Source organism: Acomys russatus, chromosome 6, assembly GCF_903995435.1.
Source record: "Acomys russatus chromosome 6, mAcoRus1.1, whole genome shotgun sequence".
Lineage (NCBI taxonomy): Eukaryota > Metazoa > Chordata > Mammalia > Rodentia > Muridae > Acomys > Acomys russatus.
In genome coordinates, this window is record NC_067142.1 from 29,790,375 (window position 1) to 29,812,459 (window position 22,085).

The following is a 22,085-nucleotide window of genomic DNA, read 5'->3' on the forward strand; positions in this document are numbered from 1 at the left end:
CCCATAAGGGAACTAGCTATGCAGCCAGACCGCCCTGGAGAATATAACTTGCACACTTCGTGGGCAACTTACATAAACGTTATGAATCTCAGTTTCTTTATCTGTACAGTGAGGCTGGGATTCATTCTCATATCGTATTCTTTCATCTCTGGAATAAAAACACATTAAAATATTTTTATAACATGCAGCAGGTTCAAGATCACCTAAATTAAAAAATATTATAGGTGATTAAATGTGGGAATGTATGTGAAGAGTTTTGAAGTGATAAGCACTAACTGAGGCTGCGGTATCATTATTTTAATTATGCAATTACACAGGAGCAGACTTACCTCCTGCTTCTACTACCTCCTCTGCTGACACGCAAATTAGAATTCCCAGGACAAGTCCCTGGAGGCTCCTCCTCCAGGGGACTCACAAATCTCCATTTTACATTTCCAAAAAAGGGACTCACCACCTGCCTCCAAACATACACACCTACCCCTCCTCCTGCCCCTCCTCCTGCCCCTCCTCCTCCTCTTCCTCTTCCTCCTCCTCCTGTTCCTCCTGGCAAAAATTTGTACAGAGTGATCTGGTTTTGTGAAGAGGTGGTCTCCCTGTAAACGCTGAGTGTGGTTGTAAATTGAACTGAGGAGACTCCCTCTGAAATTGGGAGTGGCCATACAACGAAACCTTGGAGTTGGGGGAAAAAGGAACAGTTTTGAAATCTTGAAGAACCGAAGAAAACATATTCTTGCACACCCAATTTCCTTGGCTCTGATCTCAGCTTCGCTATGCCCGTTGTCTGTGAAATAGCAGCGGCACTGGTCACATGACCTACCACGGTCGGCCATCTTACAAAAGCAGTACCTTACCTTTATTAGTTTTAATGGCGTCTTTATACTTACACGGTTGTCGGTGAAGTGGCTGGACATGGTTCCTGCTAGCTCATTGCAAAGTGTGAAAACACTGCTTGCCATTGGAGAGTGGCCGAGTCCTGCCACCCACAGAGGATGCAAGATATGGATTTGGCTTCTCTCTTGATTCTCTTTTCGGTGTTTCAGAGCAGTTATCTTCCTGGGGTACAGTCAGTCACCTGTGACTTTGGACGATCGCTCGCCATGTCACCCGGATGCTAGGTGAGCTCTTGGCCAGCAGACACTGAGACTTACCATCTGCCTGCTTCCGCTTCCGCACCACAGTTAGGCTGGGAACAAAAGTTTAGATTTAAGAAGGCTCCTAATTTTAAACTTCTGTTCCCGTAATTTACTTCCTTCCTCTGCGCATGACAAGCATGCTCAGATTTCAAATCCTTGAGAATCCCTGTAAACCCTACCCATCTGTCTTAGTAGCTGTTCTGTGGCTGTAAAGAGACACGAAGGCCATGGCAACGCTTATAAAAGAAAGCAGCTAATTGAGGGCTTGATTATAGCTTCAGAGGTCAGTCTATTATCACGACGGCAGGGAACATGGCGGCACACAAGCAACAGAGAGTTCTACATCCTGACCCACAGGCAGAGGGAGAAAGGGACATGGGGCCTGGTTTGGGCTTTTGAAACCTCAAAGCCACCCTCCCAGTGACACAGTTCCTCTGACAAGACCACGCCTCCTATACCTTCTAATCCTATCAAAATGTTACATTCCCTGGTGACTAAGCATTCAAACATAAGAGCCTATGAGGCCATTCTCAAACTACGACGCCATCCTTGTGGGTCCTCCCCTAACTGCGTGTCAGGAATGAAGTATAGCAAAGCCACAGTTAGTAGCTAACTGTGACATGAGAGACATGTCTCTGGTTCCTGCAGTCACCAGCAAAGGGAGGCTTCATCCTGGTTATGGTGTGGATGGAAGAGGAGATGTGTGTTCCTGTGTCAGGATGTGAGTGAGAGCAAACGTCATGTGTCCACCAATGTGTCACCTCGGGATGATAGCCCTAAGACTGCAGCTCTCCTCATTATCTCTGAACCCAGGTACTCGGGGTCAGTGGCTAAGCGTTGGCTGCGACTCCACTACTTTGTAGATGAGCTTTGGACTTTCCCTTTCATTACCCATATCAGCTGGACCACATGAACATGGAAAATGCGGATGAGGTCTTAGACTTCCATTCTGTCTTCTATAAACCTTATTCCAGACAGTGTTTGTTAAGTCAGGGTACAAAAACAAATTAATCACTTTCAGCTCAGAGGAACTGAAAACTGAGAGACCATGGACTTCTCTCCTAACGTTTCAAAACTGGGATAAAAGGGAGATGTTAAATAATGCAGAATAGAAACATTTGAGTTGACAGTGTCAAGAAATACCATCTACAATATTATTCACAGAGAAAAACAATTCACATACGTCTAGATTCTGACAGTGCAGTGTAGCTGCTTAGACAAAGGACTTTATACCTTCTGGAATATATTTAAAATCATAAATTTACATACATCATAAAATACATTTTAAAATCATACAGTGATTTTTAAATCAGTTTCTGGCCTTCAACATGAAAATTCTATATTTTTCCAAAATGAATATTAAATACAATTATGGGGAAATTAATAAATATACTCCATACAAGAATAATAAGATGTGATTCAGTTTTTCTCTCATCTCTCCTGTGAGTGGGACTTAGTGCTTTGGTTTTCCTTGTGTTCCCCTGTTTCCCCTTTCCTCATGCCTCCTTCATCCATCACTACCGTATTATTATATGGAAGGGTTTATGTGCATACTTAACTTCTTGGTGAAATACTCTCAGAAAGTACACTGCAAAAGTCCTTTTGATATTTGGTCATTGGTCAGCCACTCAATCAGAATCTTAATTTTATTTTTAACTTACCAATATTTTAAATCTCTCTTGTTAAAGAAACTTATATTAATAAGTAAAAATTGTGCAAAATAGCATATTATTTTTCTTATTAGCATATGAATTGCATACAACAAGAGTAGTCATGGAACCTTCATGCGTATGTACTACGATCATATTCGTCCCCTTTCACGTTCTGACCACTTAGTAGTCACTTTCTCTTCTTAAACTGTCCTTTCTCATTTCAACTTTCATCTCTTTTTTTTTTTTTAAAGCAATGGAGCCAGGCATGGTGGCACACGCCTTCAATCCCAGCACTGAGGAGGCAGAGGCAGGCGGATCACTGTGAGTTTGAGGCCAGCCTGGTCTGCAAAGCAAATGCAGGACAGCCAAGGCTACACAGAGAAACCCTGCCTCAAAAGAGAGAGAGAGAGAGAGAGAGAGAGAGAGAGAGAAAAGAAAAAGAAGAAGAAGAAGAAGAAGGAGAAGGAGAAGGAGAAGGAGAAGGAGAAGAAGGAGGAGGAATGAGGAGGAGGGAGGAGGAGGAGGAGGAGAAGGAATAGGGAGAAAGGAAGGGAGGGAGGGAGTAAGAGAGCGAATAACAATAAAAAAATGAAAGGAAACAATGGAGATTCTTCATGTGAAAGAAAACAGGATGTTTGTCCTTCTGACCCTGGCTAATGTCACTTAGTGGGAGAGCTCTATTAACATTCGTTTCTCCTGCAGATGGCGTCATTTCATTCTTCTTTGTGGCTGAATAACACTCCTCCATGTGTGTATACGATAGCTTGCTCACCCATCTGTCTGTTGATGGACACCTAGGCAAGTAGGCTGTGTCCTAACCCAGGATATTGTTAATAGTGCTGTCCTGGATGTGGGTATAGGGGTGTCCTACTGTTGGTTTCATTCTTTTAACGTATGACAAGGAGTGGAATCGTTGGAACACATGCAAGTTCTGAGTTGAGTTGTTTGAAGAAACTCTAGTCTATGATGGTTTCCGAAGTGCCTGCTCCAATTTATATACATCTCCATAGTGCATAAGGGGTCAGCCCGACTACATTCCTGGCCAGCATTGGTTTCACGATAGCCATTCTGACTAGGGCTAATCTCGCTGTAGTTTCGATTTACATTTCACTGGTGCTGAATACACTGAACAATCTGTATGGTATTTCTGGGCAATTTAGTTTCATGACTCATCCCATCCCCCCCCCCTGAAAAAAATCAATGAAGAAACTTCAGACTTACACATGTCAAATGATATCATAGGCATCTACACAATGTCTGCAGCAGCCCATAGAACTTCTATAGAGTAGATCACAGATCTTTTTTTTTAAATTTTTTAATTAATTTAGTCTTGTTACATCTCAATTTTAATCCCATCCCTTGTATCCTCCCATTCTTCCCTCCCCCCCCCCATTTTCCCATTATTCCCCTCCCCTATGACTGTTCTGAGGGGAGTACCTCCCCTGTATAAGGCTCATAGAGTATCAAGTCTCTTCTTGGCAACCTGCTGTCCTTCCTCTGAGTGCCACCAGGTCTCCCCCTCCAGGGGACATGGTCAAATGTGAGGCACCAGAGTACATGAGAAAGTCATCATCCCACTCTCCACTCAACTGTGGAGAATGTTTCTGACTGAGTAGATCACATCTTACACCATAAGTAAGTCTTAGTGAATACCAACCTTGGAGGGATTTTGTCTTTGATCAAATTGTAATTGAATACAAGTAGAACTCAATAGAGATGAGACACATGCGTGAAGTCTGAACAATACACTCTTAAAATGTGAGTGAGTGATTGAAACACCAGTGGAGAAATTTTACACCTCCTAGAATCAAATGAAAAAGACATTACAACTTTCCAGGGACTTTGGGACACAAAGGCAGTTTTAAGGGGGCAGCTCATAGCCATGTCTGCATACATTTAAAAAGAAAAGGTGCGTGTCAAACAAATAATGCCCTAGTATATCAATGTCTCAGCAAAGCAAAGATGAGGCAAAATTACAAATGCAAAACAATAAAGATTAGGGTACAAACTAATGAAATGGAGACTGAAATAATATCGATCAGTGAAGCAAAGAGTTTGTTTTGTGAATAGATAAACACTCTGGACAAAACTTCAGCCCAACTATCCAATTAAAGGTGAAAGAGATGAAGTTGACATACGTGGGTTGTGCTAAGCCATGTTGGTAGGTATAACCTGGGCAGCCACCTGAGGCCATGTTGCTGTCCATGGCCCAGCTGTGGGTAAGGGCGGTGTTGATGTCTGTAGTCCATATTACCACCAAAGGCCATAGGGATGTTTGTGGTCTATTAAGACATGGTCTGTGCTTTGTATTCAGATATTAATTGCCTCTCCTCCATGAGGAGATTCTTAGTGTTCTTACTGTGGAGTATATGTGAGCAGTCCCTCACATATGGTAAAATGATATGGTGGGAACTTGCCTCCAAATTATCCCTGATTGGCTGAATAAATGCCTATGCCTGCACAGGGCAGAAATGAGGTAAGCGGGGTCAAGGTTGGAGGGCTGAGAGGAAAGAAGGATCATGAAGGAGAGAGAAGGTACCATGAGAGAGGAAAAGAAGGAAGAGGAGACTGCCATGGGTTAGCATAAAAAAGAACCATGTAGCCAGGAGGGCATTACTCTGAGAATCTGTATGGGTGGAGGGAAGCAGCCCAGATGGAACCCATGTGCAGGTGTTTAGATTATTTTGGATGAGAAATAGCCCACATAGGAATGATTAGAGCAAATGGCCTGGGATGTGGGGCTGGGAGATAACGAGGTAGTTTAGGGGGTTAATATCTGTCCAGCCCTAGGTGAAACAAGACTTATTAAAAATCTTTCAGGTGTTTGTGTCTTTTATTGACATGATAGCGGGGTAGATAATAACACACTGCAATAATATAAACATTAAAAGAAAATATTTTCTACAGCAGAGGTGTGTGCTGCCACCAGAAGCCATGTTGATGTCTGTGGCCCCTGCTGTAGCCAAAGCCCATGTGGAAGTCCCTGCCGCTGACCATAAAGGACAAGGCAGCTTCTTCTTTTTTTTTTTTTTTTTCTTCTCATTTCTATTTTTATTTTCCAAAATTACATCATTTTATACTTGTGATATATATATATATTTATATATATATTTTTATATATATATATATATATTTTTTTATATATATATATATACTATATGTTTTACAACATTATCTTTTAAAAGAGGTAATAGAAAGAGGACTTAAAAGCAAAAAAATCCGAGGCTGGAGAGATGGCTCTGAGGTTAAGAGTACTGCCTGCTCTTCAGAAGGTCCTAAGTTCAACTACCAGCAACCACATCATGGCTCACAACCATCTGTTATGAGATCTGGTGCCCTCTTCTGGCCTGCAGGCACACATGCAGGTCAAGGCAGCTTCTTATGCAGTGGCATCGATGACTGAAGACTCACAGCTGAGAATGAGAGACACAGAAGGCCTCCTAGGGTGGCAGCAGGGGAGAAACAATCCAGACAAGAAGCCATTGAAGAGAATTCTTAACAATCATGATAGGTATGCGGAAGTGTAGCTCTTCACAGTTGATGGTTTCTGGTGGAGGTGGGTGGGAAAGGCTTCAGTTTTCTTGAAGGGGCTGGCTACTGGGAGTTTGACCACAGGAATTGGGCTTGGGTTTTATTTTTCTCGTTTTTTCTTCTTCCTCTTTTGTTATGGAGGAGGTCACAAGGGTGGGAATGGATCTAGGAGGACTGGCTGGGGTATGTGAGCACTTGGACCCAGGGGGTTATGTCAGCCCTCATCAAGTGCTTCCTGCTTCCAGTGACGGTCTATAAGGAAAGGTTTGTGCACTCTGGCTGGCTCAGTTCTTGTTCACTGCTGCAAATAGCATTTGCCAGCACACCCTTTCTGTCCGCATTTCACCGATGAGATCAATGAGCTGTGTAGATAGGTAGGGACATGCAAGCTTGACACAGTCATGAGTAGCAGGACAGGCCTTAAAAACTAGGACATTCAGCCACCAGAAACCACCAGCCACTCAAATAAAACATCTGCCTAGAGAGAGACTTTTAACTTAAATCTTTTATATTCCAATGCTTATTTCTTTAATTACTCGGTTTTAATCCCTTTTCCAATTACCTTACTACAGGTTATTAACCCTCAGCTGGGGTTCCTTAAGAGATACGGGGTGGAAGAGACTGCTCCTCGAGAAAGTTTGTTCTATTTTTGGACAGCAGTATTAGAAAAATGCTTTACACTGAGCTAAATTTTGCCTACTGGTTTTCTGTGTGAAGGGAACAGAATGATTGGAGAGATCAGGAGACGAGAGGCCAGGGTGCTCAGCCCTGTGACTGTTGGCTGTCCAAAGTCCCACCAAAGGCCTACACATGAAGGTCACCAGAGTGATGCTGCTGGGAATTAGACTCTTTAAGAAATAGGTCCTAGTGAGAGGTCTTATGTCATTGAGAGTATGCCTTTAAGGGAATATAGGATTCTAGGTTTTGTTTTTGTTTGGTTGATTTTGCATTTCTTTTTATAAAGTTTGTTTATTCACTTTATATCCCAATTGTAGCCCCCTCCCTCCACTCCTCCCTTTTTCTTCCTGGTATTCCCCCTCCCCTACCCCTCAGAAAAGAGGAGCCCCCCCTCCCATCTATACATCCTAGGACATCAAATTGCATCAGGACAGAGCACATCCTCTACCTTGGTGGCCTGCAAGAAAGTCCCACCAGGGGGAAGTGATTGAGAAGTGTGCAAGAAAGTCCTTGTCAGAGACAGCCTCCGCTCCCCTTACTAAGGACCCACATGAAGACCAAGCTGCCCATCGGGTACATGTGTATAGGGGGCCTAGGTCCAGTCCAAACATAGTCCTTGGCTGGTGTGTCAGTCTCTGTAAGCCCCCCTGAGCCCAGGTTAGTTGGCTATGTTGGTCTTCTTGTGAGCTCCCCTTCCCTCCAGGTCCTTCTAGCCTTTCTCCTACTCTTCCACAGCCCTCGCTGCACTCTGCCCAATGTTTGGCTCTGAGTCTTAGCATCTGTTTCAACTCATTGCTGAGTGGGATCTCTCAGAGGGCGGCTATACTAGGCTCCCATCTGCAAGTATAGCCGAGTGTCATTAATAGTGTAAGGGGTTGGCTCTCTTGCATGGTGTGGCCAGGCACTGGTTGGACATCCCCTCAATCTATGCTTTCTTTAACCCTGCACACCTTGTAGGCAGGATAAATTTTGAGTCAAAGTTTATGTGGGTGGGTTGGTGTTCCCATCCCTCTACTAGAAGTCCTGTCTGGTTAAAGGGTTGCCACTTTAGTCTCTATGTCTGCTGCTAGTAGGGGTCTTAGTTAGAGTCAGCCCCATAACCTCCCAGGAGCCTACCCTGTCATAGGTCTCCAGCCTGTCCCAGAGATGCCCTAGGGCACTGTTTCTCTTCTTTCTGCAAGCCCTCTGTCCTCTTCCCCCACCCCCATTCTCCCTCTTATAAGTGAGTAGATACCATGTGTGTCTCTTTGGGTCTGGGTTACCTCACTCAGGATGATCTTTTCTAGTTCCATCCATTTGCCTGAAAATTTCATGATTTCTTTTGTTTTTAAAAGCTGAGTGGTATTCCATTGTGTATATGTACCACAGTTTCATTATCCATTCTTTGATACAGGGACATCTGGGTTGTTTCCAGTTTCTGGCTATTAAAAATAAAGCTGCTATGAACATAGTTGAGCAAATGTCCTTGTTGTATGATGGGACGTCTCTTAGATATATATATGCCCAGGAGTGGTATAGCTGGGTCTTGAGGTAGAGCTATTTCAGATTTTCTGAGAAAGCACCAGATTGATTTCCAAAATGGTTGTACAGAAAGGAGTAGAATGCCTTTTGGGGGGGTCCAAATAAAATTGGGAAAAAGTAGTTAAGCAAGCTAGCAGTAACATTTGTGGCCCAATCTCTAAATGTTGAGAAATTTCAAGCTTAATAGAATCCCTGTTTGGAACAGTTTGAAATGCTGGACCAATTGAGATCAGCAGCTTTCTTCAACCTCTCCTGGGAGCAGGCTCTGATGAGGAAAATCAACCCAAGTAGTTAAAGCTGGAACATAAAAGATTCTGGAACAGATGTGTCAGCATCTTAGCATCCTGGAGGATGAATCCTGTCAGGTCTGATTCAGCATCATCAGTGTCCAGTTTTCTTGTTCTGAAAACATATAATTTCTCACAAGCATCATACAGCCCTAAAATGATAATTATATGAGATGAGCAGGATGCACAGATAAATTAAGGATGGTTTTCTGCTATCTGTATGAGCAGAAGAAAAGACGTCTTTCTGTAAGTCAGTTCAAATTGGAAACCAAGCTGTAACTTAATTTATCTATGCCATTTAAAGGAATGGCATAATACGTTTTGAAGATGTTGTAGTCAAGGATTTATTGGCCACATGAGTTGAAGTTCTGTCTGTAGACATTTTTATATCTCAGTCAGTAAGTCTTAGAGCTGTTCTCATGTAGAGGGATCAGCAATTATCTTACCTGACCTGTGTGGGGGTTTTTATTTCTTCCTTGTGTCTGTAGCCAAGATATTCAGGAGTTGTCCCTCTGTTGTATTGATCCCAAAGCCCTTTTCCTGTTAACATAAACATAAAATTTTCCTTCCAACATACTGTAGTCTTTGCCCTCCCGTTTGAAGTTATTGTAATCATAGAATGAAGTAGTTTTTATTTGGTTCTGTTATATTTTTATTTCCCCCAAAGGGGATGAATAATATTATCATTGAATATATAAACATCTTTATGATGATAAATTGGAATTGTAAGGAGTTAAAATATATTTTTATAGAGATATAATTATCATTTTTATGGACAAACTATTTTCCTATGTAACCCTGGCTCTGCCTCTTTCCCAAGTGGTAGGGTTAAAGGCATTAATTAATTATTCTGTGTTAGAGTTCCTATCAGCTTCTGTGAACTGTAGGTTGTTCTGAGCATTAATTAATTAATTGTTTTGCACTATTTATTTAGTGCTGACTAAACTACTTTTCAGTTTCCGTGGAAGCTCCACACTAGGAAACTATTAGGCTGCTCAGAGTATAAATTAATTACTTATTTTGTGTTAGTCTGAGTTCCCTGCATTTTATCCCGAGTGGACCCAGACTAGGCTGTCTCCGGGAAGTTTTCCCAGGCGTCATTGTATGAGCTGATTAGGATAGTTCCTGTGGGCTCATCAGAGATCCTCTCTCTGTGGCAGTTGCCATCTGAGAGAGTTCACAGGCAGTAGCTGTGTTTGGGAGATCTGTGGCAGCACGTGTGCCAAACTGACATGTGTGTGCCCACTTAAGGTTTGGGGGAAGAACATCATTTTTAAAGAATCTTTCCCTCCATCTTAAAAGTGGCTGTGTCTCCCCAGCAGGAGTGGGCAAGCCAAGCTAGAGGCTGCATTTTTGTCAGCCAGCTCTATTGTTTTAAGTCTGTTAGTCTGCCCTGCAGTAGGCTGCCCTTTGTTTGTGGGAATGTCAATCTTAAAAGACACATATCAGAGACAGTTTTTGACTCACGAGTTTTTAGGTTTTAAGCTTAGGTTGTCTCACTGGGAGCTTATCCCACTGTTAAATTATGATACTACCTGAAATTAGTTGAGCACCATTATGTTGCTGTTAATTTAATGGTAAGGCCTAATAAACACTTATTATTGGGCTTTAGTTATTATGGCGGCATTTTCTAACCCACAGTCAAGCAGTAGAATAGCATTGGTTCACCTGGGGAAGGGTAGATATTAATCCCTTAAACTACCTTCCATATCGCCTAGGCCCCCATCCCATGTTATCTGTCTCTAATAATTTCTATTTGGCCTACCTCACATCCATTATCCCAAAACACTTGCTACGGTTTTTCATCTAGACCATCTTTTTTATGTGGAACTTCAGACTTCCACCTCTAGGCCCACATGGCTGGTTCCTATCTCATAGTGATGATCCTCCCTTCTCTTCCTCCCCCAGTACCTGACTGCTTCCTTTCCCATAATCTTCTCTGTGCCAAAATCCTGACCTTCACCACACCTACCTTCCTCCAGCCCTGCCTAGGTATCGCCTTTCTTTATTAGTCAAACAGGGAGGCAAGGTTAAAACGTAATACTTAGGGTACATGACAGTCTGCAGTGAGAATCAACAAATTCAAAGCACCAGACCATACTCCAACAGTGTTATTTCAATTTTCTTGTATCTGTTGATGCTTGCTTTGTGGCTGAGTGTGTGGTCAATTTTGGAGAAGGTTCCGTGAGGTGCCGAGAACAAGGTATATTCTTTTGTGTTTGCATGGAATGTTCTGTAGATATCTGTTAGGTCCAGTTGACTCATGATGTCACTTAGTTTCATTATTTCTTTGGTTAGTTTCTGCCTCAATGATCTGTCCATTGCTGAGAGAGGTATGTTGTAGTCTGCTACTATTAATGTATGGTGTTCCATGTGTGATTTAAGCTTATGTGATGTTTCTTTCACAAATGTGATATCCTTGCGTTTGGGGCATATATGTTCAGAATTGAGATGTCATCTTGGTGGATTTTTTTTCCTTTGATGAGTATGAAGTGTCCTTCTCCATCTCTTTTGATTAATTTTGGTTGAAAGTCTATTCTATTAGGTATTGAATTAGCTACTCCAGCTTGCTTCTTGTGTCTGTTTGCTTGGAAAACCTTTGTCCAGCCCTTTATTCTGAGTTAATGGTTATCTGTGTTGCTGAGGTGTGTTTCTTGTATGCAGCAGAATGATGGGTCCTGTTTTTGCATCCATTTGGTGAACTGAGACCATTGATGTTGAGAGATATTGATAACCAAGATTGTTAATTCCTGTTATTTTAATGTTGGTGGTGTTTGTATGTATGTGTGTTTGTGTAAGCTTCCCCTCTTTTTCTTTTTCTGGTGTGGAAGTATTTATTTCCTGGGTTTTCTTAAATGTAGTTAACCTTGTGGGGATGGAGTTTTCCTTCCAGTATTTTCTGTAGGGCTAAGTTTGTGGATAGATATTGTTTAATTTTGGTTTTGTCTTGGAATATCTTCTTTTCATCATCGATGGTAATTGAGAGTTTTGCTGGGTTTAGTAGTCTGGTCTGACATCTGTGGTCTCTTATGGTTTGCAAGACATCTGTCCAGGCCCTTTTGTCCTTTAGAGTGTCTGGTGAGAAGTCAGGTGTAATTCTAATAGGTCTGCCTTTATTTATGACTTCACCTTTTTCCCTTGCAGATTTTAGTATTCTTTCTTTGTTCTGTAGATTTAGTGTTTTGATTATTATGTGATGGGAGGATTTTCTTTTCTGAGATAGTCTAATTGGTGTTCTGTGTGCTTCCTGTATGTTTATAGGCATCTCTTTCTTTAGGTTGAGGAAAATTTCTTTTATGATTTTGTTGAAAATATTTTCTGGTTTTTTGGAGCTAGGACTCTTCACCTTTTTCTATTCCTATTATTCTTAGATAAGGTCTTTTCATAGTATCCCAGGTTTCCCAGATATTTTGTGTCAGGTATTTTTTAGCTTTAACATTTTCTTTCACAGGTGTAGTAATTTCTTCTCTTGTATCTTCTATGACTGAGATTCAGTCTTCCATCCCTTGAATTCTGTTAGAGATGCTTGTGTTTGTTATTCCTGTTCTCTTCCCTAGATTTTCAATCTCCCAGATTTCTTCAAAATGTGCTTTCTTTACTGTTCTACTTCCATTTTCAGGTCTTAGACAGTTTTATTCATTTTCTTTATCTGTTTAATTGTGTTTTCTTGTATTCCTTTAAGAGATTTATTTATTTATTTATTTATTCTTTAAAGGCCTCTATCATCTTCATGAGATTGGATTTAAGGTTATTTTCTTGTTCCTCAGCTGTCTTGATATATCCTGAGCTTGCTGTAGAAAGATACTTGGGTTCTCGTGTTGACATATTGCCCAGGTTTTTGTTATTTGAGTTCTTGCTCTTCTTTACCCATATGGTTGCCTCTAGTATTGGCTGGTAGTCCATGAGTTACTGCCGGCTTCTAGTAATGCTCATAGGTGTGAGGTCCAGTAGTTAAAGGGTACAGGTGGCTATGCATAGCTCAGCTCTGCTGTGTTTTCCCTGTTGCCTCATGGTCCCTGTGGGGGAGGGAATAGGCCTCTGTCTTCCCCCACACGGTTGCTGAGGGCCTCCAGGGATGGGGCACTGGACTGGGAATGCGGTGCACCAAGGGACAGGGTAGGCCTCTCTTCTGCTAGTTTTGCCTAGAGGAGAGAGAGTGGGCTGGGCTGGTCCCTGGTGGCCACCAAGGTGATGGTGGTCCCTCCGGCCTCCTGTCCCCTGAGATGCAGGTATGGGTGAGGTTGAGTAGATGGAGCATACAGGGAGCTGTGCATAGCTCACCACAGCTGTGTTTGCCCAGTAGCCTGGTGCAAGCAGGGACTGGCTCATAGAGAGCTTGCCTGTCTTCCTCAGGTGGCTGCTGAGGGCCTCCATGGGCAGGGATGGGACACTAGACTCAGAATGGGATGCACAGACGTGGTTTTTGTTTGTTTGGTTTTTTTTTGTTGTTTGTTTGTTTGTTTGTTTGTTTAAGAGACAGGGTTTCTCAGTGTAGCCCTGACTGTCCTGAAACTCACTCTGTAAACCAGGCTGGCCTTAAACTCAGAGATCTGCCTGCTTCTGCCTCCTGAGTGCTGGGATTAAAGGCATGTGCCACCACGATCTGGCTGATCCTGGGTTCTTTATTGTCTTTATTTATTTACTTACTTACTTACTTATTTATTTTTGAGGTGAATGATTCTGGGAGTATGTACTCTCACCAGCATATGTTACTTTATCATGTGTCCAAAGCAGTAAGAATAATTGATCATGTGCCATCATAAACCTCTTCTCTTTGTAATTTGATTGCTTCAATCCTTTTCTTACATTTATAGTGATGACGGTTTGACTGTCACATCACTCCATGCTGCACCTGAACCCCACCCTCTTCTGAGCACTGCTGAGTGTTCATGAGCACATCATTGCAGTGAGAGGATATTTTTCTTCCGTGACTCTGATGTTTAGTGTATTACCTGCCTTTTCAGAGTTCTATGTTCATCACCGCTATCTTTACTCGAGCAATTGACAAGCTCTCGAGAAACATCTCACTGGTTCATGCCTGAAAAACAGACTCAGAACTGTCACTTCTCATCAAGGTGCAGTGGCCCACTGGTTGCCATCTCACCTTTTTCTCCTTAGATGCTGTGTTGTAAGCTTCAGCTTTGAGGAATAGTGGAAATCATAGCGCTTGGATTGCTGCAGCCAGAACGGATGTTTGATAGTATTACACGGGAAATAAAATGGTATTTATGTTTCTATTTAATAGAGAATCAATATTTAGCCATGACCTAATGGGAAAGTCTCTCCTTGCGTGCCAAAAGGAGATGGGTGGGGTGGAGTCATGGCTCTTGACAGCCTCCCCAGTGCCTCAGGGCCAAGAAGAACAAGTGTCAACTGATGGTACCTGGAGTAAACACAGGAGGTCCGGACAGAACGTGAGCATGGGAAAGAAACCCGAGGTGGCCCTGTGTTGGTGCCCACAGTAAGCAGGCTAGCCTTTTCCAGTCTCCATTACAGGATGATCCTTTCCTTAGAAATGCCTGCCACTTATTGTTTTTAAGTATCTGTATTAGCAGTATTTTAGTATGCCCAGCTAACAATCTATTAGGACACTGACATTTGTTATATTTTAAAATAACCTTAGTTAACCTGGGGCAAGGCAGACATTAATCCTCTAAACTACTTCCCATAGTGCCATCTGCTTCTAATGTCTAGCGAGCTACCTCCCATCCATAATCCCAAATACTTGCTAATGCTCTTCATCTGGGCCAGATCTCAATCCATGCCTGCCATGCGTTTCTCTTCCATCTAACCCATAGGAGCCTTCCTTTCTACTCTTCTTGGGACCCTTCTTCTCCTTGTGGTGGTCTTTCTTCTTTTTCCCAGGATTCCTCTCTCTCTAAGCCTGGGAACCTTAGCTGCACCTATCTCCTCTGCCCTGCCCAGGTAGGATGGCTTTTTATTAATCAAAAGGTGGGTCACAGAGACAGCAAGCAGTAATTAACATCAAAATCCATTAGACCATCCCGCAACAAATGGTTGATATCTTATTAGATAAAAGCTAAGCTTTGGTGACTATGGCTAGGAAATAAAAATATTCCACAACAAAGATGAGGGTACCAGGAAGCAGTTTCCCCATACACCAGGTAAGGGCTCCAAGGGGAAGTTTATCCGCAAAGGAAATAAACAGGTTCTGTTCCAAGGAATTCTGAGCAAACAAAAAATTAAGTCTGTTCCTATCACCATTCCAAATGGTCAAGGATTTCTCCAGACATTAGTAAAGAGAACAAAATCTAGTAGCCTATGCCAGTTAAAGCATTTGGCTTGCTATATGTTGTTTCTTGTTATTTTCACATTGCTCTAATAAATCACCATAACTCCCATCTTAAAACAATTCATCTTCTTCTCATAAAGTGCTCTAATAGTCAAGTCTAGTAATAAGTGAGCTGGAGAGATGTCTCTGGTTTCAAGAATGCATTGTTTTTACAGGGGATGTGAGTTCTGTTCTCAGCACTCATGTGGGGCAGCTCACAGCCGCCTGTAACACCAGTTCCATGGGGATTTGAAGCCTCTAGTCTCAACTCTTCACCTGCACATACACTCTGGCACATAATTTTAAAAAACCGATAGAATAAATATTTTTAAAAACTAATAATAAGTCTCCTTGTAGCATGCCATAAAAATTTCTGTCTGAGCCAACCCAAACTGGTATTTCAAATTCACATGCCCAACTCTGGGACTTAACACAAGCAGCTGAGGTCAGCAGTCCCTTCTGAACATTCAGACATCCTCCCACCATGAGAGTCCCACTCACAGGACTGTGCGCCCTCGGAGCTTGGCACGGATAGACATTTGCTTCACTTCTTGTGACAACTGATGCATTTCAGTGAGGTCCATCCTACGGCCCGATTCTGCCCCTTGCCTCATTCTACTAAGTCTCAAGAATCCTAGGAGAAACATGGTCACCAGTTATGACAAGAAAGGCCATGACAAATGGGAACAGAGGCTGAAGGTGTGCAGGCATGCAGCCATAGAGCAAGGGCCAAAGTTGCCAGAGGCTGGAAGTGGAAGGGAAGAGTTCTCCCCTTGGCCCTCAGATGATGCGTCTCTCTGCTGACGTCTTAACACCTTAGACCCACAGGTCTTCAGTGAACACATCCTTAAGCTACAATGTTTTGGGTTATTTGCTGGCAGAGAAATTGAAAACATAGCAAGAAAGTTTCCTCTGTGGCTAGAAATGCCGTCTTTCACAAACGCATTTCTTTGCTTCAAATGCACAGCAATTTCTAATAAAATATGGCAAAGTCCTTTGAAAGGAGGTCGTAGTGTATGGAATCTGTGTTCGACATTATGTGCTTTGGAAATGAGGGTCTTGAGGTCTTGGATGTATAAAGAAGCACTGAATACAAGGCAACATTAATCCTAAAAGGCTGAACAGAGCCACCACTAAACACCAACTTTGCCGCTTGTCTGACATTTGTCACAGAGGTCCTTACATAGGGAGTCCAGGCTCTTCCCTGTAGAAAGGTGCTGCTGACATTAGACTCATCTATGCAGCTCCCCCCACACTCATCTCAGAGCATGCCCTTCACAATGGACTGAGGATATTATGAGGTCAATGGACAGAGGTACCTCCATTAACTCCCAAACCGTGATACCGGTGTCCAGGACTCATAGTCTTTATCCAAATGTCCCTAATATTGATTTTAAAAGTTCCTGCAGTGTTTTCCTCTAGGCCCATGCCCTCTGTGAATGGGACAACACTCTCAGTGTGCATCTTGGTGCTGAGGAGTGTGCAAGGCACTTTGAAGCACTCCTGGAGACAAGAAGAGGAGTCTTGCTGCATCCTTCAGGGCACCTATTCTAGCAGCACTGCAGTTTCTAGAGAAAGGCATCGGTAGTTTGCACCTCAAACACGGCCTCCTGGTTCTTTACAAAGGCACAGCTTTCAGAGTGTGATGACTGAACATGCGTTCTTAAGTAACTTGGGCCATCGTGCAAAGATCTGGAAAAGCAGAATGCAATCCATATGCATTTTATTCGTGGACCCAGAAAACTCAGCATGGCCCTGATTCAGACATCTGGTAGTCCTAGAACATTCTGTGAAGGTGAGCATTCTGTGTATTGAGCAAACAGCCATTCATCAAAAGAGGACATAAGAACAGGACCCCAGCTTGGAAATGGGCAAAAGGGTGAAAGACACTTGATCCTGTGGTCGGTTTTAATGTCAACTTGCCACATATTGGGATCATCACCTGAGTAGAAAACCTCACGTAAAGAATTGTCCTGATGAAGAAAAACAATTGTCCTGACTGCTTTGGTTTATATTGGTAGCAGCCAATATAGAATATTTCAGAAGGAACTGTAAGTAAAATAAGCCATCTCATCCTCATGTTGCCTTGGATCATGACCTGTATCGTGGAAATGCAACCCTAACTGAGACACTTGGAAAGGACTTGACCATAGAGTTTAAGAACTACACCAAGGGCAGAAATGGCTGCACTTCAGAAAACAGATATGGGCTCCTCATCCCTTGGGGGCCTTAAGGTTTCAAGCTGTAGTTTCCAGAAATGTAAAATTGTGGGTAGTTAAGCCGATAGCAGAGAGATGTATGAGAATTCAGAAAGGAATGAACCAAAGTCTAATAGGAGTCTACTAAATGCTAACGATCCTTGCTCTGACAAGTGACCATGTCTCTTCTAGACTCTATCGTCATAACCTACAGATACCTGCCTTTGTATGTAGGGTCCATCTAGATAACTCAGAGTTACCTTAACTCAGGATCATAGCTTAGCTATGACTGTAAGGACACTTTGTCAAAATGAGGTCACCTTTGTACATTCTGGGGAGCCTCATCTTCTGCAGCTACTACTTGACTCAGCTTTAACGAATTGCCACTTGGGTAACACTCTTTTGTGTACCTGTAAACAGAATGCCAGAGGAGCTGTAGGCTTTGGCACGCCCTTTGTGACCTCTAGCCTATGTCAAGGTCATAAATGTTGATCTAGAACTTCAGACCCTCCACGGAAGTTGAACATTTTTTCCCATGGGAAATAAGCTTCAATGGTAATGGAGAAGAGAAGGAGAAGATGCAGACAGCAGGAGGGGTGCCCATGACAGCTCTTGAGAAGGTCCTAGTGAAACCAAAGCAAATGTCACCTGTCCTTGCTTTCTAAGACTGTTCACTGTATCGCAAGCATTCCTAGAGAACAAACTTCAGATCCCAAACAAATTCTATTTCTTTTCCTGCTCATTACATCCCATGTTTTAAAATTACATATCTTCATAGTACCATTGCATGTCTACGTGGATCTGAGGCCTTATAACCCTGGCACATCTTGGCAGAACCTACAGCTAGTGCTAAATAACCGATGCACAACTGCCCTTCACTGAGTCCAGAGTGGCCTTGCTCCCCACACTGGCTGCCCTAACAGGACTAATTTCTTTCCCCTGCCTTGGAAGCAGCTGTGGAGCATTTTCACCAGCTGCAGGAGAGCCAGAAGCTGGAAAAAAGACATTTTTTTTTCTGCTTACACTACACTGCCACCTAGTGGGTCAGTAACTGAGGGCTGAAGATAGTGTTTCTCCTTTTGTTATGTTTTATTTATGGATGTATAAATTTTGCTTTTTAAAGCTGTGACTCTGAATATATCTCCACTAATGTCTTATACCAGCTCCATAAACCCATATCTTCTGTACCTCACCTGGTTACCTTCTGCTTGACGACCACCTTCAACTGTACGAGCATAATTTCCAATGTCATAAGAAAAACAAAACACATTCTCCCCAAATTACCACCTTCTGAAGATGCATCTGTTTTAATATAAAGACAATTCCAGAGGCCAGTTTCGATAAAAATTGTCCTTTAGACTGTTTTTGAAACATCTTTCGTACCTGAAAACATAATTCATAGCTCATCAGAGTTATTGTACATACTCAGAGAATATGAGTTGGGTATACTGCTGGACAAGATCACCGCCAGCAGTGGTCTTGACTCATCTCCCCGAGTATGGTGGGTACCAAGTCAGTGCCAAGGCTCTCCCTGGCCTCTGTGTAAACATGGAGGGAGAGAGGTAAGACTACACCACCCGATCCTAAGCTGCTCCACGTGGCTTTCTCTCCCATCTGTCTACCACATACTCTTACACTGTGGTGGCTCCCACTGCAGGCTGGCCATCCCCCTCTCTATGCATGGCGGCAAGCAGGTGTCTACAGCCCACCTGTGCCCATGCACTGGAGGGCAGGTCTATGGGTGGCATGGTTGGCCACATGTCTGTCATCCTCCTCTTGCTCTGCGCTCTGTGGTAGGTGGGGCTCCATGTGTCTGTGGCCTGCCCATGCCAAGGGACAGAGGGCAGGTCTGTGGGGTCTTTCCCCTTCCATACTACACCCTGTGTCATGGCAGAAAGCAGGTCTCTGTCTGTCTTTCTCCTCCCATGCTATGCTGCCTGGATTTGATTTGCTTTGGTTTGGTTTGGTTTGATTTTTATGTGTCCTAGGCATAAAATAGCTTTTGCCACTAAGCCAGACATCAAACTAGGATGAACAAACAACTGCCGTCCACTTTGCCCCTGACTGATGTAAATAACACCACCAATAAGGTGTCTCTTTGCCCATTGCCCAGGGTTGGGGTGGGCTAGAACTAGTTTTAAAAGCTGTCTCTTCTTACCTTTTAAAGGAAAGGGGTTATTGCATCTCAGATATTGATAGGCATGTTGTACTAGTTAGGAATGTTAATTAAACCCAAATCAAATCACAAACAACGTCCTCGGGGTATAAATGCCTTATTTATGCAAACTGTTCAACACACCCTAAGCGAGTAAAATGAGAAGCTGATAAAATTGAGACCTAAAGAATTCAGTGACTCACCAGGGGCACACAGGGCAAGAACGAAAGTATTGATAATCCTTCTCAGGTCTGGCCCTCTTGATCCCACTCCTATGAGCACCACAGCCAAGTATTTACACACAAAGCTAAGACAGATCTCATCAACTTTTGCATTTTAAAGAATATTTATTTGTTTACTTGGTCCGTTTGGCGTGTGTGTGCGTGCGTGCGTGTGCGTGCGTGTGCGTGCGTGCGTGCGCGTGCGTGCGCGTGCGTGCGTGCGTGCGCGTTGTATGTGCGGCAGTAAGAGGACAACTGTGGAGAGTCAGCTCTCTCCTGTCATTTTGTAGGAATCAGGGAACTAAATTCAGCTTATGAGTCCTGCCAACTCCTCCGTCTGCTGAGAGCCTTGTTGGTTCACCCTTTGCATTCTTCTTTATTCAGCCACTTTCCCTCTCCATCTCCAGAAGGACAAACTATCCAGACTTGGCTCTCCTCCATATTCATACTGCTAAGACACGTCAAGTGAGGCTGGCAGTGGTCCCACTTATATTGCATGAGGGACAGGTTCTCACAGCGCTCATGTGGCAATGGGGCTTCACTTGCCTTTCTTTCTGGATTGCATCATTCAAGCAATAACAGACTTATTGAGCAAAATAATAAATGCAAGTACGAGGAAACGGAAGCAGTGCTCATTAGCAGGACCCATTTATGAAGCCAGGAAAGGGACAGCAATGCAACAGTGTCCGGTATCTACAGTGCACCACTTGAGAAAGAAGTATTGATTCCTCCCACGAAGCCACTGAACTGAAATTGTCTTTGCTCAGTACAATTCTTTATTCCTACAGTTGCCAAAAAAGGGGATCGATGAATTGTTGTTTCAAGCCTCAGTAAGTCCAGTAAGTTAAAGAGATTGTTTAATTTGAAATAATTTTTAAGCAGGCACAAAAGAATGCACATGTGCTTGCTCTTTTTAAATGCCAAGTTGACACAGGCTAGAGTCATTTGAGAAGAGAGAATGGCAGTTGAGAAAATGCCCCTAGTGCCCCTATCTGATTGGCTGTTGGCAAGCCTGTGGGGACGTTTTCTTAGTGTTGATGTGGGACGGCCCAGATCACTGAGGGTGGTGCCATCCCTGGGTAGATGCTCCTGGGGTATACAAAAAATAGCAGACTGAGAAAACCATAAAAAAGCAAGCCAGGCTTTCTCAGAAAACTGGGAATAGGGCTTCCTCAAGACCCAGCCATTCCACTCCTTGGAATATACCCAGAATGTGTTCCACCACACAACAAGGACATATGCTCAACCATGTTCATAGCAGCCTTATTCATAATAGCCAGAACCTGGAAACAGCTTAAATGTCCCTCAGTTAAAGAATGGATAAAGAAACTGTGGTACATTTACACTATGTAATACTATTCAGCAATTAAAACCAAGGAAATCCCAAAATTTGTGGACAAATGGATGGGACTAGAGATGATCATAATGAGTGAGTTAACCCAGAAGCAGAAAGACTCACATGGTATACACTCCCTTATAATTGGGCACTAGCCCAAAAGGCATGTCCCATGAAAGTCTTCACTTACCAGGAGATTGGGATAGATGTGAGGACATCCTATTGGGACTCTAGGTAAGAGAAATATAGGAGATGGGGAAATAGAAGGACCCAGAAGGTACTAGAAACCTACAAGAAGAACATCATGATGGGTGGATTGGGGGTCAGGGGGATCTGCTCAAACTATTGCACTAACCAAGGACAATACAAGTAGTAAACATCAAACTCCAACTCTGATCTAGCCAATGGACAGACATTCTCCACAGTTAGATGGAGGGTGGGAACTGACTCTGGTGCTCCATATTTGACCACCTCCTCTTGGTGGGGAGGCCTGATGGCACTCAAAGAAAGAATAAGCAGGCTACCAAGATGAGACTTGATAGCCTATGACCATATAGTGGGGGAGGAGGTCTCCCTCGGACATAGACCTAGGGGAGGGGAATAGGGTGAAAGCAGGAGGGAGGGAGGAACAGAAGAATACAAATGATGGGATAACAATTTAGTTGTAACCTGAATAAATTAATAAAATTAAAAAGTATATAAATAAATAAATAAAGCAAGCCAGTAGGCAGCGTTCCTCCATGGCCTCTGCTTTAGTTTCTGCCTCCAGGTCAGGCAGGCCTTGAGTCCCAGTGCTGACTTCCCTGGATGATGGACTACAAACTGTAAGACAGAACAAGCCTTGCCCTCTCCAGGAGCATTTGCTCATGGTGCTTTTTTCTTTCTTTCTTTTATTGAAAATAAATTTCCCCCCTCATATACTGTATCCTGATTATGGTTTTGCTATTCTCTACTCCTCCCAGATCCACCCCCACCTCCCTTCAAGTCCAGATCATCGCTCTTCCTGTCTCTCATTGGTAAGAAACAGGCTTTTAAGGCTGTTTATATATACATATATATCTTTATATATGGATATATATAT

General features: G+C 43.0%; 1 non-coding gene across 1 annotated transcript; it reads right to left on the minus strand.

The window, feature by feature from the left end:
• Nucleotides 1–19,267: 19,267 nt before the first annotated feature.
• On the minus strand, nt 19,268–19,409 carry LOC127191214 (small nucleolar RNA SNORA48). Its single transcript, XR_007830838.1, has one exon. It is a non-coding gene; the product is annotated as a small nucleolar RNA SNORA48 (small nucleolar RNA).
• Between the last annotated feature and the right edge of the window lie 2,676 nt (nt 19,410–22,085).